Raw genomic sequence first — 5,470 nt, forward strand, 5'->3', positions numbered from 1 at the left:
CTTATATTATTTGCTCAGGTGAGTGCTTGTTCTGTTTTTATAGTTCTTGTAATGAAAGTGATTGATTGTTTGGGGCCGTGGAATAATAAACTGTATTGGTTGAAACCATCATCTATTTCACGGCATCCAAGCTTTAGATCTTCACCGAGTCCTTTGTTGTGTTTTTTTTTAGGATACCCCCACATCCACACCACCTTCATTCACTGCCACAGCCACTATCCAGGTCAACATCTTGGACATTGACAACCGTCCACCATGGTTCCAGCCCTGCACAGAAACCATAGTTGACATGTCCAAAATCTGCCTCAGCTCTGGATATACAGGAACAGTCAACCTAACAGAGCAAGAGGTGCGTCCACCATCCTCTCCCCTCAAAAAACAACAACGTTGTTAGAATCTTATAATACATCTGATTAATATTCACAATCTACTCAGTACAACTAGCCATCATTATGTGTTTAGCTTAGCCCATGATTTAAATATTATTAACAGTATCCACAGTAAGTAATGCAAAGTCTCATTTACGTCCCAGGTTGGTGCATTGCCATTGCTGCCAGGTCCGGTGCATGCCATTGATGGTGACAAAGGCTTAAATGTGCCGATAATGTACAGATTTCCAACAGGTAAGCATCATGAATATTCAAAATTCTACATGTAAGTACTCTCAGAAATATCCCGATCATTGATACTGACAGACTCGGCTATCATTCACAGAGCAACTATCTCACCTATAGGCCTGGCCAACAACACATTTCTTCTCCAATGAAAATACCTCTACTAACAGGGCTCTCACGTTTCTTTTTTTCTCTTTTTAAGGGTCTGAATCTGGCTTTTTTCAGATCAATCAAAACACTGGGGACATCACCATGTCGAAAGCGGCGGATGTAGCGGGTCCACTGACCTTAACAGTTTTGGTAATTAAAAGTTTCTCTGAAATAGTTAATGAATCCATAATGTCCATATAGACCTCTGCCAACCATATAGTCTATACACGCTTAGAAAAAAAGGTGCCATCTAGAATTGAAAAGGGTTTTTCAGTTGTCCCCATAGGAGAACCCTTTGAAGAACTCCTTTTGGTTCCAGGTGGAACCCTTTTGGATTCCCTGTAGAACCCATTTCACAGAGGGTTCTACATGGAACCCAAAATAGTTCTACCTCGAACCTAAAAGGGTTCTCCTATGGGGACAGAAGCAGAACCCTTTTGGAACCCTTTTTTCCTAAGAGTGTAGTTAATAACCTCTTATTGCAATTAATATAATTATGCAGTTGACATCACAGGATTATGTTTTTGCGGCACAGATACAATCATTGATAGCAAATGTTAACGCGGTTTTTATTCTCAGGCTTTACAGACGTCCAACAGAGACCAGTTCGCGACCACAACGGTCACTATCGTTGTTGTGAAAAAGAGTGTGAACCCGCCGCAGTTTGAGAGGATGGAGTATGAGGGCTTCATCTCTGCAGACGCGGGCGTAGACAGCATGGTTCTGGAGAGCAAAGCCTCCAACAGGCCACTCAGGGTCCAGGCCAAGGACACAGACTTTGCTGATGTAAGGTCTATCGGTCTATTCCCTTGTGTCGGTAGCAGTGAAAACATATTGCACATGTAAAGTACAGATCTCTGACAAAAGGTTGCAATTAATGTGTGACTTTGATATTTATTGGAGATATTTTATTTTTTATAGAGACCCCAAATATGCTACAGATGATATTGATATTGATCACACTAACTCTAAATATGATCTTTAGTTATCTTACATTTCCCATTTCAGGAACCTTATTGCATGGTTCCCCTATCTAACATTATGGCTAACCAATCCTTCTCTACAGGGCGTCAACCCTGATGTGAGATATGAGGTTCAGGGAAGCAATGAATTCTCCATTACCCAGCAAGGCTTCATCCTCATGACTAAAAACGTTATGCCAGGCACTGTTTCCTTGAATGTGAGTGTGTTCTGTTCCCTTTAAGCCAAAACAACAACCTACAAATAAACTGGAGTAAAGTCTACTGTAGGTAGTTTATCTGTATAACTTTTTGAGGATTTTTTTAGTTTATCTTGTACTTAGACTTTCAATGTTTAACTTTTTGTTTGTTTGCTCAGTTGCATGCCATCGACTCATCCAATGCAGAATCAACAACAGCATCTCTCAAGGTGGAGGTCATGCCAGGTAAAACACATTAATGTAGCTAATATACTTACATAGTTATAAATAATGCTGGTTGCCCATTACCCTCCCTGCTCTCCATTAATTACACGCAAATCACGTGCTATTGCGCGCCCTATGTCATTCTCCATGCTGTGCTATTAATAACCCTGGTGAGGGACAGGGATGGGGAGGGGTCCATGCTGAACAGCTGCTGACACTGCTCTCCTCCCAGGGATTACAACCGTGGCCCCAACCACCACTGACATGGCCACCACTGTTATGGCCACAACTGACATGGCCACCACTGACATGGCCACAACTGACATGGCCACCACTGTTATGGCCACCACTGACATGGCCACCACTGTTATGGCCACAACTGACATGGCCACCACTGACATGGCTACTGCCACCCATGCCGCCATCAACTCCACAACAGGTACCCACATGGAAAAATACTACAGTTTACTGTAGAATATTATAGTATTTACTATAGAATTCTCTAGTAAACTATAGTAAATGGTAGTATACTGTAGAATACTATACTCCACACTGTAGTATCCCTCGATCATGTCTAGTACTTACTTTAGAATCTTGTAGTATACTGTAGAATATTATACTACACACTGTAGTATCCCCCTTGATTGTGTAGCGCTTACTTTATAATTTAGTAGTATATTGGAGAATGCGATAGTAAATACTACAGTATTATCCATATTTAAACACTGTAGTACTAAAGTCAAGTAAATAATGCAAAATCACTACAGTGTCTGAAAAAACACTATAGTTTTTAACTTTAGTAATACTACAGTATTTAATTTGCATACACCCCACTCATTCCTATCCACCATATCCCAATTTGTGCCCCCCATGAGTGAGAAACCAACATGCCACATATTGTGTTCCCTACAGGTTACACTGAAACACCTCTGTCCATCATGCTCCAGATGTCAGACTGATATAAACTCAACCTCACATTCCACACAACAGCAACATACCTCACTTATAAACACAACATAACCCTGATTAACATGTGCCCTATCCCCAACCCTTACCCTAATCCGGGTTCGGATCCTCCCCCTCCCCTCCCACTTACTAAACATTACTGACTATTGGCATCTACAAACAGTTCTTTACACTTTTACCTTTCTAAACTCTGCTACTATTTTAACTCTTCTCCCACAAACTACTTTTAACTCATCTCGTTGGCACTCTTCTTTCCTTTATTAACAAAAATAAATAAATATATAATATATAAATACAATAAAAAATGTTTGAATTTAGATATTAATTCAAATGTTTTTTTTGCAAAACGATATGCATTCAGTGGCCAGTTTATTAGGTACACCTCCCCGTTCATTAAAATGGTTCACTCCTACAGACAGCGAGTCACGTGGCAGACGGGCATCGAGGCATTCAGTTACTGTTCGATTGAAAGTTAGAATGGGAAAAAGGAGTGACCTAAGCGACTTTGAGCTTGGTATGATCGTCAGTGCCAAGCACGCCAGTTCCAGCATCTAAGAAACGGCCAGCCTCCTGGGCTTTTCACACACAACAGTGTCTAGGGTTTACCGAGAATGGTGTGACAAACAAAAAACATCCAGTCAGCGGCAGTCCTGTGGGCGCAAAAACAGCTTGTTGATGAGAGGTCAAAGAAGAATGGCAAAAATTGTACAAGCTAACAGGCGGGTCACAAACTAGCAAATAACGGCGCAGTACAACAGGAGTGTGCAGAACGTCATCTCGGGAATGCACAACTTGTCGGTCCTTGTCACGGATGGGCTATTGCAGCAGACAACCACACCGGGTTTCATTTCCATCAGCTAAAAACAAGAAGAAGCGGCTCCAGTGGACACGCGATCACCAACACTGGACAACTGAAGAGCGGAAAAACTTTGCCTGGTCCGACAAATCCTGGTTCCTGTTGTGGCATGATTATGGCAGAGTCATCAGCCTATTCCTGACTGAAAATATTTGGCATCAAATCCTCAAAAAGTTATACAGCTGCACCACCGAGAGCATCCTGACTGGTTGCATCGCCGCCTGGTATGGCAACTGCTTAACAGCTTCTACCACCAAGCCATGAGACTACTGAACAGCTAATCAAATGGCTACCCGGACTATTTGCATTGCCTCCCCCCCCCCTAGTACCGCACATTGACTCGGTACTGGTACCCCCTGTATACAGCCTCGTTATTGTTATTTTTAAATATATATTATATATATTTTTTAATTAACCTTTATTTAACTAACCAAGTCAGTTAAGAACAAATTCTTATTTACAATGACTGCCTACACCGGCCAAACCCGGAAGACGCTGGGCCAATTGTGCACCGCCCTATGGGACTCCCAATCACTGCCAGTAGAACCAGGGTGTCTGTAATGACGCCTCTAGCCTTAGACTGCTGCGCCACTCGGGAGCCCTATTTATTGTTGCTCTTTTATTTTTTACTTTCGTTTATTTAGTAAATATTTTTCTTAACTCGTATTTTTCTTAAAACTGCATTGTTGGTTAACGGCTTGTAAGTAAGCATTTCATGTTAAAGGTTTTCAGCGAATGTGACAAAGAAAATTTTATTTGTATTTATTTTGAGAGTCAGGATTTAGCGTAAGAAGCATGAGTCCACGGCCCCACCCTGCCTGGTGTCAACGGTACAGGCTGGTGGCGGTGTTGTAATGGTGTGGGGAACGTTTTCCTGGCACACGTTAGGTCCCTTGATACCAATTGAGTAACGATTCCATGTCAAGCTGTTCTGGAGGCAAAGGTGGGTCTGACCCAGAACTAAATTGGTGTACCTAATAAACTCCCCTCTACCCACCCAATGCACCCTTAATAACAAGCCTTGAGTTAAACACATCCTCCCTCTAACTGCCTTGCCTCCCCCTCTCATCCCATGAAATGACATGGATAGAAAAGACTAGAATCTCTGAACTATCCAATCAGGCTCCAGTCCTCCCTACCTACTTACAGGTTATAGAAAAGAGCAGAAGCTCTGAACTATCCATTCAGACTCCTCCAGTCCTACCTACCTACATGTAATGGAAAAATCCTCTTTTTGTATTTGTCCAGTAGGTTTCCTCATGGAGAAAGCCCCCACTTCTATGTCAAAGATAATCAAATAAAAATGCTGTAGTAAATACTACAGAAATGTCCTCAAGAACACTACAGTAATTATTACAGTATACTACAATAATGTCCTCAAGAACACTACAGTAATTATTACAGTATACTACAATAATGTCCTCAAGAACACTACAGTAATTATTACAGTATACTACAATAATGTCTGCAAAAACACTACAGTAATTACTACAGTGAATA

At 41.5% G+C, this 5,470-nt stretch overlaps 1 pseudogene; it reads left to right on the plus strand.

Moving 5' to 3' along the window:
• Positions 1 to 5,185: 5,185 nt before the first annotated feature.
• LOC120053113 lies at positions 5,186 to 5,244 on the plus strand (annotated as a pseudogene).
• The last annotated feature ends 226 nt before the right edge of the window (positions 5,245 to 5,470 follow it).

Source organism: Salvelinus namaycush, chromosome 8, assembly GCF_016432855.1.
Source record: "Salvelinus namaycush isolate Seneca chromosome 8, SaNama_1.0, whole genome shotgun sequence".
NCBI lineage: Eukaryota > Metazoa > Chordata > Actinopteri > Salmoniformes > Salmonidae > Salvelinus > Salvelinus namaycush.